Here is a 24,148-nt window from a genome sequence, read left to right as displayed (position 1 = left end):
GTGCCTTTATTAAAGCGATGGATGGGTGTTTTTTATCAAGCATTGACGTGGATCTTGCCCGGAAGGAGGTGCATGGACTACGGCAAGGGAGGGCCAGCGTAAGGCAGTACCACGCCCGCTTTTTCGCTTTGGTCAGTGCCCTGGAATGGGACAGAGATTCGGCCCCTGTAAGAGACCTCTTTTGGGAGGGGTTGCACAGCTCGATTAAAGATGAAATCGCGAGGGGGGAGAGACCCCGGACCACCCAGGAGGTCGTTCAGAGGGCACTGGCAGTGGGGGTGCGGCTGGAAGAACGTCTGTGGAGCAGGGACGAAGGGCGTGGAGGGCACGAACCAGCCAGGGGCTCCTCCTTCCTTCCCAGAGAAGCAGCGCGTGCGCAATCCACGCCTCCGCCAGGAGGAGGAGCGGAACCTATGGAGGTTGGAGGTGCAAGGGCTCAGTCAGCTACCAGAGCCCTAGCACCGGCAGCAGTGAAAGCGAAGCTTCCTAGAGGGAACAGGAAGTGTTACGTCTGTGAGGAGCCAGGGCATATGGCGAAAGAGTGTCCCCAGAGGCTCCACAAGCTCACTGCAGCCTCAGCAATGGTGACTGCAGCAACGCAGCAAGGAGGACCACAGCAGGGAAACGACGCAGTCTGGCTGGAGGAAGAGGCCCTGGGGCCCAGCCAGACGTATTAGTGACGCAGTCCCCAGAGATTTTACAGCCCGTGAACCCCCTCCCGCCCAAACCAGTAGTGAGGCTCACCGCATCTCTCCAGCTGCCCACTGGAATCACCATGGACGTGCCAATCACCATTGACTCAGGCAGCAATGCGGACTTTATAGGGCAGGACTTTGTCGACAAACACGCTATACAGTTGCTGCCGGCCACACTGCCCCTGCAGGTTGTCACGGTGGATGGCAGGGAGCTGCTCGGGGGGCAAGTGGTGAAGCAGACGCCACCGATGGTGATGCGACTTGGGAATCACAAAGAAATCATCAGCTTCAATGTCACTCAACTATCGGATACGCCCATTGTATTGGGAATGAGTTGGCTGGACAAGCACAGCCCAACGCTGGCTTGGTACCAGAGGCAGCTGACCTTCGGCTCTTCCTTTTGTGCTGAACACTGCATCGTGCCCCGGCAGGAAGGAGAGGAAGAGGAGTCACAGCTGCTGCTAGGCACGCTGCAAGCGATTCCCCACAAGTACGCAGAATTTTTGGAAGTTTTCTGCGAGAAGGAGGCAGACAGGCTACCCCCTCACAGACCGTATGACTGCAAAATTGACCTGCTGCCGGGGGCGGCGCTGCCTAAAGGGAAACTGTATTCCATGTCAGAGGACGAACTGCAAGAACTCAAGGAGTTCATAGATCATAATTTGGAGCGCGGTTTCATCCGAGAGTCCAAGGCAGCGGGGGGCAGTCCTGTATTCTTTGTTAAAAAGCGGGACACGCCCCAAAAAAGACTGGTAGTGGACTATCGCATTTTAAACAATGGGACCAAGCCATCGGACTTCCCCATGCCCCGAATCGACGACCTCCTAGCGAAGGTGCGGAAGGGAAAAGTGTTCACCAAGTTAGACCTGCGAGGGGCGTACAACCTCATTCGCATGCGGGAAGGAGATGAGTGGAAGACAGCCATGTTCACGCCACTGGGTACCTACGAATATAGAGTTATGCCTTTTGGATTGCAAAATGGCTCTCATGTTTTTCAAGCTTTCATGCATCACGTGTTGGCGGGACTTCTCTACAAGACGTGCGTCTGTTTCTTAGATGACATCCTGATCTTTTCGGAATCGCAGCAGGAGCATGACGGACATGTCAAGGAAGTGCTGAGCAGGCTGAAGCAACATAGGCTCTACGCCAAGCTGGAGAAGTGCCAATTTGACGTGACGGAGGTGGATTTTCTGGGCTACAAGCTGTCTGACAAGGGGCTCGCCATGGACAGCGCCAAGGTTCGAGCGGTGTTGGATTGGAAGAGCCCACGCAACCGGAAGGAGGTCCAACGGTTTGTCGGCTTTGCGAACTTCTATCGCAAGTTTATCAAGGGCTTCGCTATGCAGACAGCGGCCATCACGGACACGCTTAGCTCCAAGAAAAAGAAGTTCATTTGGACAGAGCAGGCGGAGCAGTCCTTTCAGGCACTCAAGCGTCTCTTCGCGTCGGAAGAGCAGCTGCTTCATGTCAACCCCAGCAGGCCGATGAGGGTGGAGACAGACGCCTCGGACAGAGCCGTGGGGGCGGTCCTTCTGCAGAAGGACCCGCAGGGGGTGTGGCGACCGGGAGCGTTTTACTCCAGGAAGCTCAGCAAGTCCGAGCAGAACTACACCATCTGGGACAGGGAGTTGCTGGCCATTCATGCAGCGTTCAAAGCGTGGAGGCACTTCCTGATCGGCGCCAAGCACACGGTGCAGGTTTGCACGGACCACAAGAATCTGGAGCACTGGCGCACGGCACAGTTCCTAAACCAGAGGCAGATACGTTGGGCTGAGTTCTTTGCGAACTTCGACTTCCGCATAGAGTATGTCCCGGGGGACACTAACATCATGGCGGACGCTCTCTCCCGTAAGCCACAGTATCTGGAGGACGCAACGCCAGCGGCCGCCATGCACATCTTCGCACCAACAGTGTGGGCGTGCGCCGCGGCAACCGTGGACCTGGAGGCGGTGCGACGAGCGTTGCAGGATGACTCCTTCGCGCGAGCAAAAATGGCAGAGGTGCAAAGGGGCAAGGCAGCGGCCGACGGGTTCCAGCTAAGAGATGGATTGCTCATCCGTAAAGGGGCCATCTACGTGCCGGGAGACGACCTTCGCGCCAAGGTGCTGCAGCAGCTGCACGACGCGCCCACTGCCGGGCACTTTGGCAAGGAGAAGACGGTGGAATTAGTCGCCAGGGATTTCTGGTGGCCGGGAATGAGAGGGGAGGTCGCAGACTACGTGGCGAGGTGTGACACCTGCCAGAGGGCCAAGCCAGTGCACAGACCGCCGGCCGGACTGTTGGAACCGCTGCAAACTCCGGTCGAACCTTGGGAAAGGGTGGCCCTGGACTTTGTCACGGATCTGCCCAGCTCGAGGGGCAAGACGGCAGTGCTGGTGGTGGTGGACCTGTTTTCCAAGATGGCCCATTTCATTCCGTGTGCTAAGGTGGCCACGGCGGAGCAAACCGCCAAACTGTTCATAGACCACGTGTTCAAGGTTCACGGTCTGCCACGGTCTATTCTGTCCGACCGGGGGCGGCAGTTCATCTCGAATTTCTGGCAGAAGCTGATGGGCTTCCTGAACGTCAAGATCAACCTGGCGTCGGCGAGACACCCGCAGACCAACGGGCAAGCGGAGCGGGTCAATGCCATCATGCAGCAGTACCTGAGATGTTATGCAAATCAACAGCCTGCGACGTGGGTGGATTACCTGCCGCTTGCCGAGTTCGCCTACAACAACACGAAGCACGTGTCCACGGGGGTCACGCCGTTCTTCGCCAACAACGGAAGGCACCCCAGAACCTTCCCGGGACTGGAAAGAATGGGGGAGGGGGAGCCGCAGACAGCAGATGCGTTCGCGTCGGAGCTGCAGGAAGTCCACGATCAGCTGAGGCGCCACCTGGAGCTGGCCAAGCACGCATACAAGGTGCAAGCGGACAAACACAGGAGGGTTGGCGAAGAGCTCCACGTGGGAGACTGGGTCTGGTTAGCAGCCCACGCAGTGCCGGCCAGGTCGTTGGCCAAGAAGAAACTAGGGCATAAACAACTGGGGCCCTACCAAGTCGAAGAGCAGGTCAACCTGGTAGCTTTCAGACTGGCACTTCCGGAGGGTTCCAGAATGCATCCGGTGTTCCACAGATCGGTGCTCACTCCCTACAAGGCACCGCACAGGTTCCAGGAACCCGGAACGGCGCCGAGTCCGGTCAGAGACAGAACAGGGCACGTGGGAGTGGCACAGAAGGAGCGCATCAACGAAGTCACGGAGATTTTGGACTCCAGATGGGGGGAAGAGGGGGTAGAATACTTTCTTGCCAGGGAGGGCACCCCGGCCAGTGCGAACAGCTGGGTGCCGGGCTACGCCTTGGACGAACCTCTGCTCAAGGACGAGTTTCATGCCCTCTTCCCACATAGACCAATGCCGGCAGACTTTTTCGACGACTGGCTTTTCACGCCCACGCTTTCGGCCAGCACGTTCCGGGGGTTCGACTCGGACGAGGACACGACACGAGACGTACGTTCCCCGGAGGGGTCACCCTCGGGATCTGCCTCAGAACCCTCGTATTGGTGGGACGATAGACCAGAGGAGCAGTTCCGCAGGAAATGGCTGGAATGCCCAGGACGAGCAACGCCGCCAGGAGGAAGTGAGGGAGAGACGGACATGGACGTTTTTGGGGACGACCCTGGTTTCGAGCACGGCGGCACAGAGATGGAAGCGGAGGTGACCGTCGTCGACGAGAGCAGGGAGGAAGACCCGGGAGACTTCAGATGGAGGCCCGCCACGGGAAGCGAACGATATCCGACGTTCGTCCCTTTGACACAGCAGCACCCAGCTCCAGCACCGGAAGGAGGGGAGGGGGGAATGGGGGGCTTCGAGGGGGGGGATGGATGTCAGGGGTTTAGGAGCAGAGGCAAGGGCAAGGGAGGAAACAGAGAGCGAAGGGGAGGAGGCAGAAGAAAAGATGAGTGATGACGACGACCCGAGATCTCCGAGTCTTTCCAGTGAATCAGAGGATTCACAGAAAGGAGCACCAGTGGCCAGGGCAAGGGGGGAGTCTAGGGGGGCACCCCAGGAAGATAGAGCCAGAGGGGACTCAGAGGAGAGCAGTTGGAAATCGGGACCAGCGTCACCGCCAGAGAGCAGGGAAGAGGAAGGGAGCCAGGGGGCAAGCGCCGGCAGCTCACAACAGGAGGGAGGACACGAGTCAGGAGTGGCCACACCTCCATCGGGGAGCGAAGAGACGGTTAGACGGAAGGTGGAAGGTTGGGCGCGCGCGCCAAGTTCAAATGCACCGGAAGGCGGCGCAGGAGGCAGCCCGGAAAGGGAGCCAGGTCCTAAAGCCCGGCGCAAGGAGACAGGGGGGTCCGGGGGGTCAGCGTCAGAAGAATCCCGGAGGGAGGAGACCCCGGGGGGCAGAGGGACCCAGAGGAGAATAGTCAGGCGGAAAAGGTGGAGCAGGGCGAGGATATTAAGTTGGTGCACAAGGGGCGGAGACTCAGACGGAGCTTCGCCGATCTAGATACTAGACGTAGAGTTGCACGCAGCAGCTTGAGAATGGAAACTGTAACCCAATAAAGACTTTTACTTAATGATCGCTGGCTAGCGTGATCCTCTGTGAGCTAGGATCTTCAAGCAGCTCTGACAGCATGCTTTGATTTAATGATCAAATTTTACTGATTTACAAAATGAGAAGAATTTTAGGAGAAAGCAAGCAGCAATCCATGTGATTGAATTACAAAAGGAAGGAGTGCTGTGGGACTCCAGTAGAGTCAGAATGGGGAGTGAATCTTGTGGTGCCTCCCGATGGTATGAGCAAAGACATGTCAGTAGCAGCTAGAACTTCTGGGAAAGTGGAGGTGATGGTCCCAAATGAACTGAGATCTCATGTTCCTAATTACCGCAGCCTGAAGATGGCTCTGCTGTTCACACTCTCTGGCAACTGAATGACTGAGGAGGAGGATTACACTGCTTCCCAGTCTATGGACCCTGCATCCCTCCCCTCATCTAGGTAGGTCTGGATACTGCTCCAGTTGGATGTCATCTAGCAGATGTTGTGGAGGGTACACCAAACCAAAGATGACATCAGCAACAAGGACATCAGCAACTTGCTCTATGACTAGCAAGTTGTAAATGGATCTCCACTCCTCCAGAATAGCCCTGCTCTACTCTATGGTGGTCTTTGAAGTTCCCTTCAATGCCAGTTCTTGGAGACTTTTAGGGAGGCAACAGCCACGATTACAAAGCAAATGCCTGGTCTACATGGATAAGAGAACGCACAGGAACTTTATTGTGTAATCCCACCAACCTAGAGAAGATGATGCCTATCTCAAGCTTTTCTGCAAGGGTGGAGAATGTCCAAGAAATGTCAGTGTTGTGGTTTCTCCCAGAAACACTAAAGTATGTATCCATGAATTATCATTTGCTGTCCAGCATTGCCTGCAGGACCATGCTATAGAAGTACTTGCATTTGTAGTATTCCACACACACTTCCCAGGCCAAAATGCTAAAGTGGGATGAATCCAAGGCCGCCTCCACCCCACCGATGCCCTTCCCGTGAAGCCAAGCTCATGGAAGGATAAGGTGATTTTTGTTGCTGTTCTTCATTCCCCATATTTGCGGGGGACAGTTTCTTCAGGATACAGAGAGTTCTGAAGATCTCACAAATCATGGGTAAATCCAGAAGGTAAAGCTGAGAAGCACGTAACCCACATTAAAGACCAGTTTGTAGAATGTCAGCACCTGTCTCTTCTTCCCAAGCACTGCTTGGTGTCCAGCCTTTCCAGGACTGGAGTGGTATCTTTATTCATTCCACAAAGTCATCTTTAATTTCTCCAGCTTCACCAATTCTCCCTCATTGATTTCTGTGTCCTCTCCATGCAGGCCATTACGACAGGTACCACCGCTCACTCTTGGGGAACGTTCCCTTGCCTAACCATAGGCTACCTTCTCCCTGGTGTTTTGCATAACTCTTTATCTCCATTATTCGTACCCCCTTCAGTTAAGTAACTATATTCCCATCTAGAGTTGAGGTGTGCAGCTTCTAGCCTGCACATCCTAGAAACACCAGGTCACTAAGATCAAGGATTGTTTCTGGGTTTATAATAGTCAAACTGAGACTTCAGGGCACATGTGGATTGTACATTAGGTGTTTGCACCAAGGGTTTCGAGTTAAATGGAAGCTGCAAGTTGGAAATTGCAGGCAAAGGTTTTATGGGCAGTGTTGAGTGCTGATTGAAAACTCATTTGAGTTTTTCACCCCTTTAAAAGTATTTTGGCACTGTTAGTACCAAGTTATTAAACCTTGCTACTTTTACCTATGAATGCTTTCAAGGTTTTTTTTTACAACAGTTAAGAATCTTGTGAATTAAATTGTATGTGAATTCAATTGTATGTGAATTCATATAAGTTAAATTAGAGTATCATGGTACCCAGTTCCTTTAACTCCTCTGCTTCCTTCTTCATCCAATTCTAGATGTTACTATGGACTCACTAGGCTGTGGTCACTTTAAATTTTCCTTTATTTGTAGCAGCGGCAAAGCTGTCTGCCTTTGAGGGGAGGAGTTGTAGTAGTGGAAGAGTAGGGTGAGAAAAGAAGCCTGTTACCAGGCAAAGTTAGGGCCTAGTTCTTTGGGCAATAAGCCAGCAAGAGCCACTTATCCTTGGGAGAAGATTCCTTTTTGTTCCACTCTTGATGCATGACTCTGCAATCTGCCCAGTGTCTGGAACAGGCATACAAACCATACTTAGCAAACAGTGCTGGGTTCCAATGTAATGGGATGCCATAGTTTGAGAAAGCCAAGTTTCATAAATTAACAACAATAAAAGGCTTAAGATTGTGGTTTATTGGGAATAAGCAAAGCATGGTTAAGCTACTGGGCTCAGTTTGCGTGGTGAAACAAACCATGGTTATGCTAAACAAACCATGGCTTAGTGTTCCATTTAAAGCAAGCCTGTGTCTGTTTACAAGGAACAGTCCTTGGCATTGACCTGCTTTCATTTCACAAGCCACAGTCTCAGGCATTGTCCATCACTGAGGCATTGTCCAATTACTTCCTCTTTCTACACACAGGCCTATAATATAACCCTTGTGTATCACGTAATACCGTCACAAGGCCAGGTTTCTAACTGATTTTACACATATCTATTGAGAAATATGTCCCACTAAGTCCTTGTCTCTAGTTGTATAGGATTGCCAAGGAATAGCAGGACACTGGATGCTCTTAAGGTGAGATGAGATGTTCTGTTCTCCATAAATTGCCTGGCATATTATGATGCGCCAGAACAGTGGATACACATACTTAAAAACCCAGCACGGAAGAGGGGAGGTCTTAAGAGAAAAAATGTCTTATATTCTTGTCTAGGGATGTGTCCTAAATTTACTTGAGGTAAGTATCTTATAAACCAGTGATTAAATGTCTTCCATAACAGTTACTGATACAATAAATGCTTACCTACACAAATAAGAGTTGATGGGCATGAAAGATATAATAAATTGTTTCTGTTCGGGAAAGCCACCTACAATATTTTCTAGTCTCTTGAGAGGTTTCGAACTTGTTTTCTTTTCTCATTTTTTTAAAAGGTATTTAGTTAATTGGGGAAAATAAGAGGAGCAGCATGTTCTAATGAGCAACATGACCATCATATATACATTAGTAGCAAACTCAGGTGCTGAATTACAGTGTCCGTGTAGCCAAAATGGGGCTGATAAGGAAGAGAAGAGGTATCAGTGTGCCTGGGGAAACCACAGAGTTTGCAGAAAGTGGCAGATACCGCAGAGGTCAAACTTATTTAGGTATGCTTGTCCCTGCCACCACTGCACTGGTGGCTGCCACAGCTCTTGTTATTTTACAGCTGATAAGCCAGGGGTAGTTAACATGGCATCCTCCATATGTTCTGGGGCTCCAGCTCTCATTGGCCACAGTCAGCAGGGCCAGTGGTTGAGGGTGATGGGAATTATAATACAACAACATCTGGAAGGGTAACATGATGCACAAGAACTGCCCAATCCCATATTGAAACTGGCAGCCTTATGTGAGGATGAATGTGAGAGTCAGACTAGTTTTATTCTGAGTAACTTCGCAGGACTGGAAATGGCCAAGATAGAACTTAGGATCCTAGTTTGTGCCCTTCTTTCAGAATGGGAAGCATGTACAGTGGTACCTCTGGTTACGCATGCTTCTGGTTACGAGCTCCGCTAACCCGGAAGTAGTTGCTCCTGGTTGCAAACTTTGCCCCAGGATGCGAGCGGAAGTCGTGTGCCGGAGGCCCCATTAGCGAAAGCGCGCCTCAGGAGAAAAACAGTTTCAGCTTAAGAACAGACCTCCGGAATGAATTAAGTTCGTAACCAGAGGTACCATTGTAGACCTAGAAACACATTTTTTCCAGCCATCTAAAAATGTCCTCTTTCTGTTTCAATTTCCTTTAATTGTGTTTACTGAGAAATGATGAACATGCTGCTAAAATTAGAGCTCCAAAGAATAATTATTTGGAGATGATTCTTTTGGCACCAGCGCATGTAAGAGAGAAAGACAAAGAGAGGCTGATGGTGGGGAAGGGCAGGAGAAGCGGAGGGCAGTCACGAGGGCCACCTCTTCAAAAGGGGCACAGTATGCTTAACAGCTTTTATCTTGGTGAAGGGGGTGTCTCCTTTTTTTCTTCATAGAGTCTCTAAATCCTCAAGGGAAGTCTTGGGTGAGGGTGGCAATAACTTTTTTCTGTCCTCCCTAATTTCATTGAAAGTGTATGCAAGCATATTTTTTCAATTACAAATCTTCACTCTTCCATTTTTGCTTTTTTTTTTTTTTGAAAAGAGAGCGCTTGCTGTCTTGTGTTCTTGATTTTACAGTTTCAAGAGTACAGACAGTCAATTAACAAAGTGATGATTTAGCACCACGAGTATGTAAATAGTAGGTAAGTTGGTTTACCTGTAAGGAGAATTTTATCACACCTTCATACCTGGTCATCTTGGCATTTGTAGCAGGATGTTAACAGTGACTGCCTTCAGTATACTGTATTTGCTGTGATGGTGAGTTACCAATACTGGATAGCTCAGTCAGTAAAGCATGAGATTTTTAATCTCAGGGTTGTGGGTTCAAGCCCCACATTGGGCAAAAAGATTCCTGCATTGCAGGTTTTTGGACTAGATAGTCCTTTCCAATTCTAGAAATCTATGTGTGTTCACACTCCAAAGAAAACAGAATTAGGATAATTGTGGAAAAACATGTTCTGCGATTACCGCAGAAGTAGCTTTGTGTTTCCTGTAATTCTTTTAAATGAGTTACCTCTATCAGAATTGAGTTGGAAGGGACGCAATGGGTCGCCTAGTTCAACCCCTGCAGGGTAGGAATATGAATAAGCCTAGGTAACAATTTTGAAGGCTAAAGGTAGCATAGAGCCCTGTGGTCCCACCTGAAATTGCTAATTCATTAATATACCAGGGATTCCTATTTTAACTTGCTTAAAAATATATGAGTATTTTAAATAGCTGCTGGTGGTTTGGACTTCCACAGTAAAAAAGAAAAGAAAAGCACATTGCTTGTGAGAACAGATGTCAGCAGTAAGTGTAGCTGCAAATGATCGAAGTTCAAATGTAAGCTGTGTTACTTTTTAATCACTGGCTTTGTATGTGATGTTAAATTCTGGCGGATGAGGAAGCCTCGCCTGTCATTGTGCCATTGTTGGTAGAGGAGCTTCTAACACTGCTGTTTCCATTTGATCTCTCTTCATCTGTAAAAAATGCATCTTTTGATGCACTGTTTTCACTCTGTTACTTGGGTATGGATATGAGCCTCTCTCCCTGTCACATGGGTGAGCATGAAGGAAGATGTGTCAAATTTGCTGAGTTGAAATATTGGGATTTTTAAATTGGAGCTGTCGGTCTTATATTTTCTTGCAGTTTGGGTTTCCTTTTTTATCATGTAATTTTAGGTGTTGAATTGTAAGTCTTCTCAAGTTGTGAAGACACACACACACATGTACGTATTGATAAGTAGTGATTATTTGAACATAGCACTGTCGTCATTACTACCAGAAATCTGTCTGCACTCATGGAAAGAGTACACAAAGAACTTGGGAGGAAGAACATGAAAGGACATACTGTGGTATTGGCTTCCTGTACAAATTTGGACGATTGTGACACCACTAACATCTTTATACACATGTGCCAATAGTCATAACACTTAAGAAAGGTGAAAATACTGGTCTGTTGTCACTTGCAGTAGAGACTGGCTACCTTTTTAATGGCTATCTAATGATTAATTAGATTGTCATTTCTAAGTAACAAATATGGAGGTACACATATGTTGCCTACCCTTGGTGGCTAACCAAAAAAAATATGCCTACCCATATGTGGGTCTTGTCTCTGACTTTGTCCTTCATCTCCAAAACACAGCATGAGATCAAAGACTAAAAGTCCCAATTCCCCTCCATCTTAAAGCTGGAAGGAGTGTAGAGACTTGCTTTGGTTCTGGGTTTGGCAGAACCCATAAGCAAATCCTAGGCTTCCTTACCACAACTTTGGGGCCAGAGACAAATTGAACCCCCCCCCCCCCCCGGCTAGAGTTGGGAAGAAGCCTAAGACTAAGTACTTGCCACAGCAAGAAAATTGTAGACCAAAAATATACTTTATGGACAGGTGTTCTTCATGCATGACTTGGCTTAGTGTGGTGTGTAAACCAGGCCATTGAATAAGATGGAGGTGTTTATACAGCAAAAGTGCTTTGAGAATAGCTCTTTGCTAGTCTAATTTAGTTTCATTTATAATATAACTCTAGTTCCTTCTTTCATTTTATAGCTATATTTTCCCAAACCAGAGGAATATACTTCCAATATATTAATGCTAAACATCTGAAACTCCTTTTATAGTATGATGGTTAGGGACTTTTGTACTTTCACGCCAATAGCTGGCAATTGCAGGAGGGCTCCTGTCCTCTTCATTGTAGGGTTTGCATGTAAGGATCTGTTTAAGCGATTGTTAATTAAACTAGTACAATTAAACTAGTTTGGTTCCCAAACGGCTTAGTTGTTGAACATATCAGCTCCCGAACGCTGCAAATCTGGAAGTAAGAGTTCCGGTTTGTGAACAGTTTTTGGAAGCCAAACGTCCAATGCTCCTGCAGCCAATCGGAAGCCGTGCCTTGGTTTTCGAACGGTTTCAGGAGTTGAATGGACTCCCAGAACGGATTAAGTTTGAGAACCAGGGTACCACTGTAGTTCAGAATTGCCTTGTGAACAAGCAGCCCATGTTTTTACAATGGTGGAGAATCCTAGGGTGTTGGTTGCATAGGCATGGTTGCTCTCATGAGGCATTCACAGTTCACTGTGCCCTTATGCTGGATCTCATCATTGTACATGGCTGTTGCTGGTGGGATGAAATGAATTAATTAAGGAATTCTACAATAACCTGTTTTACTGGTGAGGCTGCTAGAAGCACTAGGCTGTGCTCATCAGGCTAATGATTTCTGTTGTTGTTGGGACAAAGCTAAAACTTTGCTTATCTCAAGAGGAGGAAGAGTTGACTTGAGGCCCTCACTAACTTGCAACTTCCCTCCTTTAATTAAACAAACCAGCAGCTAAAGTGCTGTAAAGGGATTGTTACTCTAGGACAGGGGTGGCCAACTCCCAAGAGACTGCGATCTACTCACAGAGTTAAAAACTGGCAGTGATCTACTCCCTTTTTTGGGGTTCGGGTCAAAGTTGTTGAGTTTTTTCAGGGAGGAGGTAAAATGTTGAGCTTTCTTTAGGGGAGCCACAGTTGTTCAGCTTCTTTGGGGGGAGCCAGTGATCTACCAGTGATCTACCGCAGATGTCCAGTGATCTACTGGTAGATCACGATCTACCTGTTGGACATGCCTGCTCTAGGACAATGGTGCATTATAGATAATCCATAACTCCTTGGTTGGAAGCTACTAAAGCTGGAAGCTCATTTTGAGGAGTCAATGCAAAGTTGTGTGCAGAGTTCCACGCCTGCGCCACCAAAATCAACTGCACTCTTTCCATGCCCTACACGTAGGTAAACCAGACATTAGCCAGCTTTTATTAGACTTGCTGCATCTCCCATCCTATATCCCCATCTCTTTTTTTACCTCCTCATTCCTTGATGGAACAGTAAACGGAGGGCAGTTCCAATGTATTTCTAGTTTTGATAAAGCAAGTCCCCACAAGGACCCCATACAGCTGAAAGAAAATTGCAGAGCTGCTGGTGGATGGCTTGTTAGCTGCTGAAAGGCAGGAGGCAAAGGATACAAATTCTGCTGCCTTCTATCTAAAGTACTCTACTTTATTAATTGGTGCGATTGGGAGCAACTCCAGCTTTGTCATATTGAGCCGAGACTTTATTTCTTGGCTCTTGCACATCTTAAAGATTCCAATTTTAAAGCAGCTCTATGGCTGTTGCAGTTTACAGATCAGAAGACTTATTTTAGTCACACAACTTTAAACAAACTACAGCGTGTCACTCAAAGCCATTTAATGCTTAGGCAGTACTTCATTTCTCAATTATGCTTCCTAGCCTTAATGCACAGGCTGTACAGAGAGCCATACATAAAGCCTTGTCTGTGTGTGTGTGTTAAAAAACACAAGCAACTTCATTTTTTAAAGTTTCCTGAGGAATTGATCATGTTAACCAGTGCCATTTTTGTACAAGCATATAGCAGGAACGATGGGGAAATATCCATTGTGCTGCTGCTGCTTTTTTCTTCTTTTTCAAAAAATAGTAATAGCTTCATTTAACAGGAGCTGCTATTTCTGGCATTTATTATTGTCAGAACAACTGCACAATATATCACTAACAACTTGCCAAAGAATTTTTAAAATGTTCTTTTTCTTTTTTTTCCTGTAATTTGGTAAATATATAAATAGAACATTTTTAAAAATCACTAACAACATGCAAATAGTCATTCTAGTCTCTGGATGGGTAGTAGAGTTTGTAAGCCATAGAAAAAAGTATAGTCCTCAGGCTTGTTTTCTTTTAAAAAAACCCCTAGGGGTTTGGTTTTTTAACTGACTGGTTCCATGGATACTCCACTGTGAAACCAAAATACAGTGGTACCTCGGGTAAAGTACTTAATTCGTTCCGGAGGTCTGTTCTTAACCTGAAACTGTTCTTAACCTGAAGCACCACTTTAGCTAATGGGACCTCCCACTGCTGCCACGCCACCAGAGCACGATTTCTGTTCTCATCCTGAAGCAAAGTTCTTAACCTGAAGCACCATTTCTGGGTTAGCGGAGTCTGTAACCTGAAGCGTATGTAATCTGAAGCGTTTGTAACCCGAGGTACCACTGTATTGTGTGTGTCTCCCAGCCTTGCCCCCATTTGTCTTTTTTTTTTATTTAAAAAATTGGCCATGCCTATTTTGACATTCAGCACCTTGACATTCCCTCCATGTGGCCCTTGGCCTGAGAAAGGTTAAGCTTGCCTGCTGTAATGCTTAATCACTCATGCGGTGCCTGATCAGGCAAATGGACAACTGATAGGCAGCACATGCACATGTTGTGTAAGGGATCAGAGCTGTTTATAGACTGTATGGAACCCTTTCCTCAGTATCTTTCTTTCCCCACTCCATTGAGAATGATGAAAAGAGATCTCTGGATGAATTGCATTTTCTGTTCATTGTAGATTTCTATCCCAACATCAGAAGACTCCCTGGAAAAGACTCTGATGTTGGGAAAGATTGAGGGCACAAGAAGAAGGGGACGACAGAGGACAAAATGGTTGGACAGTGTTCTCGAAGCTACCAGCATGAGTTTGACCAAACTGCGGGAGGCCGTGGAAGACAGGAGTGCCTGGCGTGCTCTGGTCCATGGGGTCATGAAGAGTTGGACACGACTAAACGACTAAACAACAACAACTAACTAGAGAGGAGATGAAGCTCTTCTTGAGCTTTGAGGACTGACCCATCTCAACATAACATTGATAAAGGACATTTAAAATTCTTTGTTATTCTGAGCATTGCAGTTAACAAACTGTAATAAAAAGAAGAGAGTGCTGCTAATCTGGATCTAGTGGGGCACCGTGCAAAACACTGAAAATCAGTCTATACTTTGCACCAGTATAAATTAGTGTCTGCCCAGCTAGCTCCGTTAGTAAATGTCTGCATGGCATTTTCAGGTTTGCTGTACCTGACAGAGGAATGCACTCTATATCAACCCTAACACTGAGTATAGAACATTCACTCTTAAAATACCTCTTTGATAGAACAAGGTGCACTGTGGCCAAGGAAGCACAACCCCCTGCCATTCAAGTGTCTCCCCCAGCACCTTGCTTCCAAATGTCTCCAGTTTGTCTGGAAAGGAAAGCTAGTACTGGAAGTCAGAAAGGTCTGGAAAGCAGCAAGCTTCCATTGGCTGTTCTCTATTAAACATAGACCACGAGAGTGTTTCCTATTTAGCAGGTTTGGGGTCTCTGGAATATGTACACCCTCTACTATCTGCCCGGTTGCAATCTAATTAAGCCTTTCTTGTGAATTGCTTAGAGACTGTGGTAATTAAGCAATATATAAACCGTTGAAGTAAATACAAATAAATGAAAACACACCTATCGATTGGCTTTCTAGGAGCCTAAAGAGGGACAGCATCATAGAGGAAGCAATGTACTGGTAAAATAATATATTAAATACAAAGCATTAAGGTTTGGGACCCACACTCAAAAAGATGCCACAACATTGTGCACCCCACTTGACCCCACCTATGCTAGGGAAAGGAAAATCTTACCAACTCTGTTGCTACTAGTCTTGTCTTTTGTCTTAAGGGGGGAAAAATACTGCATCAAGCCAGTACTTGTGCTCCTGTTTCATAGCCTTCACCCAGGAAAGTTTCATATATGGGGCTCAAGCCTTACCTCATCCCATCTTTTCCAAAGTTATCTCTTACTTTGCCACCTTTTGGAGGAACTGTGTTTAACCTCAGAAATTTATATTGGCAAGTCTAGTAATCATGACTTCACAATGAATTATTTTCAGGCTTTAGGTAGGCTTTCATTTCTCTTCCAGTATTTGGTGTTCCTCTCTGCCATTGTATATTTGCAGGGTGGGGGTGGGGGGAATTGCAAGTGTAGGCATTAAGATGTTGACATGAATGGCAGTTGAAAGCCTGCAGCCTGGGTTGAGGTGGTCATGTGAACATTGCACTCTTCCTAACACTTGCCTGACAATTTAATGACAACAGCTCTTAGGAGTGTTCATAAAAGTGTCAGAAGCATGTCATAGAAAGGAATAATGCTCATCTGATGTCGATGCGAGTGTTTCGGATTGAAACGCTCCCAACAGCATGAGTGTGAAAGTGCCTCAAAAGTTGCAATACCTGCCAGGCTGGAGTATAAGTGAAGTGGATCTTGCTGCAGAGCCAACTGAGTACATCTTCAGGCTCATAATCAAGCCTACTAAGTGGCTGTGGGAGGCTGTGTCTCCATAGCATTCTCAAGGAACTGCTTGGTGGGGTTGCATTGTGTGGCTGGGAGATTGCTTACCTTGACCCAGGGGGCAAACTCTGGAGCACATGGTGACCAAATGGCTAAACTCTTTCAGGATACAGTCACTCGACTCTGCAGTGATTTAGATGCTGGTGTTGTGGCAGTGCCAGCCAAGGTCCAATGCAATGTCGAGGCCAGCATTGTGGGATCAGTTCCAGTTAATGTGCCCTGATGATGTGGACAGGATACTTGCAGTGATGTACTTGACCACCTGCAAGTTAGACGCTTGTCCATCTTGCCTTATGAAAGCTAGCTGGAGTGGGTTGACGGAATGGGTGATAAACACAGCCCTGCATGATGGGAGTGTTGCCTTTGTCCTTAAAGAGGCTGTGTAGTGTTCACTTCTTTAAAAGCTCACTCTAGACCAGGTTTCCTTAACCTTGGCCCTCCAGATGTTTTTGGCCTACAACTCCCATGATCCCTAGCTAGCAGGACCAGTGGTCAGGGATGCTGGGAATTGTAGTCTCAGAACATCTGGAGGGCCGAGGTTGAGGAAGCCTGCTCTAGACCCAATGGAGTGTAATTACTATAGGGTGGTCACCAAAACCCCTTTCTTGGTGAAAGGATGGTTATGAAGCAACAGCAAGTAATCTTGGATGAGACTGATTACCTAGGTCCACTACAATATGGGAACAGACCTGGCATTGGTCCACCAGATGGATGAGCTTTCTTGAGAAAGAGAGAGCCAGGGAGTGCAACCGTATTATTTCTGCTTGACCCCTCAAGTGGCTTTTAACATCATTGACCGTGGTATCCTCCTGGACCAACTCTGTGGGAGGGGACACTTACTCTTATCTTTAGCGTCATGTTCAGAAAGTAGTCATGGGTGAGTGAAGCTCTTCAGAGTGGTCATGAGGAGTTTTGGAGCAAGGTGTCATTCATGAATAGGTTTGCTTACGGATAAGGCCCACAGCCTAGCTTCTTCCCTTGTTGCAACTGTATCTTTGTATGTGTATATATTTTCATCCAATGTATGAAGGTGAGCCACAAAGAAGCTAGAGAGGAACATGGACAAAAACAATTCATGTGCAACAAGATGTGGTGGTATGGGTATGACATGGGGCTGTTGCGGTTCTAATGTAGCTTTATTGGGTGAAAGGCTTATTTTAGTGGTAGGGCACATGCTATGTCAGGTCCCAGGTTTAGTATCATGTCTGAAACCCTGGAGAGATGCTGATGACCTCTGGGGATAATAGTGAGCTAGATGGCCAGCGATCTGACTTGGTGTATGACAGCTTACAATGTTGTCATGAAACAGCAATTGCACTAGCAGTTGCATTGCTGTGCATAATTTTTAAAGAACCTCAACCTATAGCAACTGGCTAGCAACACGGTACTGATTGCATGGGCCTATGTATGCAGGCGGAGACCATTTCGTGTGTGTTCAGTTGAGGTGGGTCATTTTGGACCTGGAAGGTGGTGGAATGGGGGCCGGGCCTGCTGGGCTTTTGCACACTCCGCCAACAAGCGCAATGACCCAGAATGCACTTCTCCCTGTTACTATAGTAAGCTACCAGTAAGCTATATGTCATTTTGTTGCACCTTTAATTTTTCTTCCTTCAATATTACAGAATAGTTGATGGCCAAACTACTCTTTGAAAAGCTTGCTGAAAACATTTCTGTTTCAGCTGTCCTATCCTGACACATGATTGAGTTACACTTGTTTTTAAATTTGTTTTAAGTGCTTAATTGTTTTTAGGTGTAGCCTTAACCACTTTTAAATGTTTTAAATACATTTTTATACTTAATTGTTTGCTTGGGCTTTTTTTATTATCAAAGAATTGTTTGTTGCTCTAGGCTCCCTTGGAAGAAAGGGCAGGATATAATTTTATTTATTTATTTAAAAAATAGTAAGGATAACACTGATCATTTTGACCTTTCTTAGTTTGTTGACATGTTGTATGGCTGATAAAAAATGAATGTGCCCAGAAGTAGTTTGCATTCACTTTCTCTTGTACTGACACAATGCATAAAATTGCAAGTGCTGCAGAATTAAAATTCAGGTGAAGAATGAGGGTGGGGGAGGGTGTGCAGATTGCCTTATTTGAATATTATTTAGATCCAGCTTTTGATACTGCTGTCTCATTGTGCATCTCTCACACGTGCACACAGTGATGCTCATTTGCAGCCTTTACTAATCAGTTATTATGGAGCAAATACCACTTCTATAAATAAAGGGCAGAGCTTTGTAAATCAAATGACAGAAATGATCGCGCTGGGGGCGGGGTGGAATTCCTGTGACTTACTTGGAGCTTTTCAGAACCACTAAGGCAGCTAACAAAAATAGTTTTCTGTCTTTTCAACTTTCTTTCAGTAAATTTAGAACATTTGAGTACACGTTTCACATGTTTGCTTTCAACATGGTCATGTCACTATCAGATGACTGTAATGTATCTGTTTTTGTGTGGCGAATGGGTATTTTTGAATGCCCTTTATATGGTGCCAGCTGTTTTCCAGCAGCTTGGAAGAAGTTTATTGATTTCAGTGTGTCTACTCTGAGTATGACTAACATCAGTTACCATCCAACTTGTTAATTTGGGGGAGGAGATCTTTTTTTAACCGAAGTGCTTGCAATCTTGTGATAAGTGGTGATGTAAATAGACCCTGAAGCTAAACAGAAGTAGGGAATGGAAGTAGGCAAGCCAAATATAATGACGAGGGGGATTCCCATGTTAGGTCAGTTTGAAAGTAAATCAAGGTGTCCTGAACAAGTTGGAAAAGGAATTCTTTATTGTCTGCCTTCTAACCTGTGATGATAAAAATGCATGTCCACTGCTTTCTACAGAGATGTGACATAATCTTTTGAGTAGAGGGTTCTGTGCATGCCTTGCCAACTTTCTGAATGACTAGGTGGGCCCACAAGAAGATCGCACTCTGTTGTCTCCAGCCCAACCTAACAGTCACTATGCAGTCGGTTAAAAACGCTCTGGCCTTTTTAAAGGGGATTTCCAATAGTACAGATCTCAACTGTTTCTTCTCTCCTCGCCTATTTTCATATGACATTGTATCTCAGTTAAAATCTACTCAGCCCCCTATTTCCAAGTTTACCCAGTAATTATTTACATGAGTAACAGAGCTTGTCTTCAGGGGGACTAACTTGATAGGCTAAAGTCTAGCTTCAGTTGTAAGAAGCAATGAAAAATTTATATCATATCTAAAGTTAAAAATGCAGGGTAGAGGGAGTGATCGAATACTGCAGTCAGAATGGATTGCCCACAGAATTTCATCAGCTGCAGGGAAAATGTGAAGCCATTTAATCTTTGGTTCCAGATACTCTGCACAGTTACAGAACCAAATGACATCAAATTGAGTTCAAGTTCCCTGGAACTGGAACTCCCCCCCCCCCCAATACAACAGACCTGAATCCCTTTCAAGTATTTGGTCGTTTTCCTCATTTCTGCTGCTGCTTATGTTTTCCATTCAAACCAGCATAATCTTTCACATTTTTAGAAGACCTGTCTGTTACGGTGTTTCCACGCGGTCGCTACCTCCTCCCACTTGTATATCTGCTTATAATTTGCTGTGATAAAACTGACTGCAATCTTTGCCATTTTGATTTCTAAAGTGCTTACTGTTGTGTTTGCTGGAACCTATCTTTTATACAAAATATGTGTCTGGTAGTAGTAAATGCGGCAACTACAGTGTTGCCAGCCCCATTAAAAACCTTCAAAGAGCACCTTGTTTTGCAAGGGTTTTATCTAACATTTGTTCTTCCCGATTCCATTTTAGCTATGAGTAATGGAATTGCTTGCCTAACAAGTTCTTTGGCGATTTCCTTCCCTAAATTATTTTTGCAGTGTTGCAGCATTTTCATAGCAGCAGGGTTACACCTGAGTGGTGCCTTAGTGCTGTAGGAATAAATAGCAGAATGAGATGAGGATATAATTTGAAGAACATTTCCTGTTCAGGAACATCAATTTGAAATAAACACTAAAACTGCAGAAATGGACCATAAATGTACTCAGTATTTTCCCCCCTTCATTGTTGAGGAACATGTGTTCAAAAACAGGGAGCCTGGCATTTAAAATCTGAAGCCAGCATTTAGCTGGCTAAATGAATGTTCAGATATTTGACTGTAAAGCACTCAGCAGAAGCTGCTTAAATTATTTGAAAGTCCTGAAAGTTTTGAAAATCTAGTCATTCATTTTAAGTCTTTTTTAAAAAGTGCTTCAATTTATCCATAGCTCTTATGTTTAGAATGGATTTAAATCAAGGGATGGGGAAGTTGAATCTTGCAAACAGTAAACCAAGAATGCATTGCAGTCCATGGACAGTACAATGGTTTTCTTCCATGCAATAAGCTTCCTCCAACTTGCAGTGTAAATAAAAGCTATACATACTAAGAAATAAAATACTGCCTCAGTTTTTAATCTTGATTCTCCTCCTTTTCCTCCTTTTATTTTACATTTATTGCATTTAAAAAATCCTAAATAAAGAATTCTATTTTTGGGCTGCGTTCCTGCTCAGAGTATCTGCAAATCAGGACTTGTGAGTCTAAGAGCTGAAAATTGCATAGAAACCTTAGGCATAGTATTAAAATCACAATAGCATACCAGGACATCTTTGAGTAAGTTAGCAACACTCAGGCATTTTATTCCTCAGAGTTGTACAGAAAAAGCAATGTCAAATTGCTCAAAGTAAGCATAATTCAATCGGGGATTGTGAGAGGGGTGGATACAGATCTACTGGTAGATGTCTGGGTGATATGCAGGAGATAAACAAGGATAAACAAGCTATAGAACTTGATTATTTAACAATAGCAGCAGCAGAATTACTCTCCTACCCCGCCCTGAATTATGCTGCTGAAATTAAAGATTTTTCTCTGGGAGAACTTTGAGCTCTATTTAGTAGTCATGGTCAACACAAATTGCTGGGCTTAATGCTAAGGGGTGTCTTCTGCACAAGAATCTTCTTCTTTTTAATACTTATTTCATTTTTTAATTACTTCCCATAAGCTATCCCTAAGCAATTTACAATAAAAACATACACAGAACAATCGCACATAGAAAAGCAGCTAAAACATTTCTCTATATAAAAACTAAACTGGTCTCCCCATCTCTACCTTATGAAATGTGGACAACTGAAACGGCATCTGAGCTGGTTAGTAAACATGAGGTGCCCACGTTTTAGACTATACTGACTGTGTTTTTAAAAACTTAAATTGATCAAGGCTTAAATTACAACCAAAGGGGTTTGATTTGTTCAGGCAAGGCTGGGTTTATTTGTACCAGGGCCTGATTACTAGGGCACTGAAAATAAGCTGGATTTTAGCCGCATCCGCCAGGCTCCTAGCCAGATGCCCCTCCCCCATTCCTGGCCTCCGTCAACTGTCACAGAACATTCTAGCTCTTCCTTTCTGGGGAATTCCAGCATCCCAAGTAAATGCACTACTCTTAAGCCTTTGACTTGCCTTCGCCCTGATCTGTTGAATCATTTGCAAGGGGAGAGACTGGATTTGCATTGTATGAAGAGTCCTTTGCCTTTGGCGAACATCTGGAGGACTTCAGAGATAGAAAGATGCTTCTCATGGTATCTTTCCACATTATACATACTGCTGTCCTTTTATCTCCACCTCTTAAGAGTCCATATTTCAGATTCCACCCTGCTTTCCCTACTGATTAACTGGACTTCTCTCTACCGCCTGCTAATATTTTAAAAAAATAAATATTAATATACAAAGCCCTTTACAACTTGGGGCCAGTTTACGTGTAAGCTCTCTTTACCCAATTAATATATGCCCAATATATCAACTGCTTTGATCTGTGGAACTGGAACTGTTACAGGTGCCACATAATACTTGTTTCCCTGCCCAGTGATATCAGGAAGGTGGCGTCACTATATTCTGTTTGTGTTTAGACAGTATTATGCAGGTATCTAGAATGCAGGTGTGTTTTTAGTTTATTGCTGGTTTTAATTGTTTGAATGCTTTGTTTCTACTAATTTTTATTTTTATTATTTTTGTAAACATGAGCTTTTTTGACAAGTGGGATATAGATTTTATGAAATAAGTAAGAGTAGCTAATATAAAGCATTCTGTGTGCTTTTTGAGATACCTCTCTGCTTTTAGGATTATGTCTGCTTCCTTATTGTGGCGAAAAAACATAACAACCACCCACTATTTCTTCTGTGTAACATTTCTGACGACCAAACATGATGATGTGGTGTTCATGTCATTTGACCTTGTCAGCTAGTATATTGTGTGTGTTTTTAATCATTCGTGTGGGGAGAGGCACATTGGGATCTTAGGCGAGGAGGGTCTTTAACTATATGCCCCTTCTGTGCCCCTAATCTGAATCAGGGATTTGGCTTGGGACCTTGGCATGGGCCAAGGGTTAAAGCACCCTTGCCCCCATGCTACTCTCCCAGTCTCATTGCTCTCCTTCCTCTGTTCTTTTAAGGACTCAACTTCTGTTTAAAGAGAGAGAGACAGCTCTCGAATGATAACCTAACTCTATAATAGCACTTTTTTAAAAAGTTCTTTTTATTAATGCATTTTGCATGGCTTTACAAATCTCATTTTAAAAATGTATTTCAAATACAAATGATAAACTAGAACTCTTTCAAACTGTATGGGAACAGAGGACTCAACACAAACTATTGCCATTATAAAATGCAGGAATCTTTCCAGATTCGTTGAGGCCCAACTGTTTAAATGGCCAATTTTAATTTTAATAGTAGAAAACCCAGAAGCCTTCTATTAATGTTTTGTTCACAAATATACCATATAACCAGTCTCATATTTTTCTTTCTTTCTTTCGAAAGATTATGAAGCTAATGTAAACTCTAGTTGAGACTCCCAGTGGAACACTCAAAATGTGTTTTAACTTTCCCATCAAGCGATCATCCAGCAACTTGTATATGGAGACACCTGGTGTAAAATTATATGGGTTGGAGTATGCAGCACAGTGTAATGGGAAGTTGTTGCTGTATTAATGTCCTACATTTAGGTGCAAACACTATAAAATAATCATATTATCTGCTGATGTACGTAGGAGATGAATCTACAAGATATGTATTGTGAGTAACAGGAAAACAGATCAATTTTGCTTTTTGCCTTGGTGGGGGAAAAACCCATTCCTAGAATCTTTGGCTATGTCTTTTGGAACATAGACCTGTTTCCATGTAATACCTCTAGGTTAAGTTTTTTAGCCTTGTTGTCGTTCATGGTAATTAATGATTATTTTGCTACGCAACAAGAATGTGCACAATAATATACATTCCAAATAAAGATTTTTCTTTTCTTTTTTACCTAGACTAGCATGTGTAGTCAGTTTTATCGGGGTTAACTTTTCAATGCACTCTAGTCAGAGGCTCACAGCACGACGCTTTGCCATGAAAAACCTATAATTTCATTCATACTTATAGTGGCATGTAAATATCAAAGTGACATTATTGTCAGTGTTAAAATTTAGAACTTAAAAACACATTTGGTCAAGTCTTGCTTTTAAGTACTTTTAAATCTATTCTGCTTTCTTGAAGTTCACTCTTGAAAAGAGAGAGGTTACTTTTTATTATTGCCACTGTAATTACTTCCCATGTTTGCTCTATGATCAGCCTAACACAGAACTGTCTCGTCTCAGGAAACTTGAATTCATTTATTCAGTTGGGCTGACAATTAGGTAGTTAAGTTCAAGCGGAAGGGGGAAAAAACCAAAGCAACCTGGTTTTTCAGGTACATAGATAGCTGCAAAGATGAAAGAGTACCTTGTGTGGTTGGAAACATCTTTCGAATTCTAGGCACTGACATTGTATTTTTAGTTGTAAGCGATGCTTCTGGGGATGCTTTCCATGCCTTTTCCTTTGCTGTATTAGGTGTTGTGTGCAGGGCTGCAAAATACCTGCACCCGTGTCTGTTCAGTGATAATCAAAGCTGTTGTGCTCAGGGCAAATGAAGGCATCATTGTGAATGTTGCATTGCTGCAGTAGGTCCTACATCCAGTCCTGCATGTTGCTTTGCTTATAAGATTTAGCCTTTAGCCACATACTCAGTTGCCCTTTTGCTATACCCA

General features: G+C 44.8%; 1 protein-coding gene across 4 annotated transcripts in view; it reads left to right on the top strand.

The window, feature by feature from the left end:
- SFMBT1 (Scm like with four mbt domains 1) overlaps positions 1-24,148 on the top strand; it is an 82,327-nt gene that overhangs the window by 17,052 nt on the left and 41,127 nt on the right. Inside the window, exon 1 of one of the 4 annotated variants that reach the window (XM_083488925.1) lies at positions 21,477-21,517. The exons of 1 other annotated variant lie outside the window; for it this stretch is intronic. The gene's annotated coding sequence lies outside the window, so the exon portion shown is untranslated. Of the gene's footprint in view, positions 1-21,476; positions 22,025-24,148 lie in introns of those variants that run through there. 2 more of the 4 variants (XM_083488924.1, XM_083488923.1) reach the window with 2 other exon arrangements.

The sequence above is a fragment of the Podarcis liolepis genome, assembly GCF_965112155.1.
Source record: "Podarcis liolepis genome assembly, chromosome: 2".
Classification (NCBI taxonomy): domain Eukaryota; kingdom Metazoa; phylum Chordata; class Lepidosauria; order Squamata; family Lacertidae; genus Podarcis; species Podarcis liolepis.
Note: the sequence above shows the minus strand (reverse complement) of the source record. Positions and strands in the feature narration are given on the sequence as shown.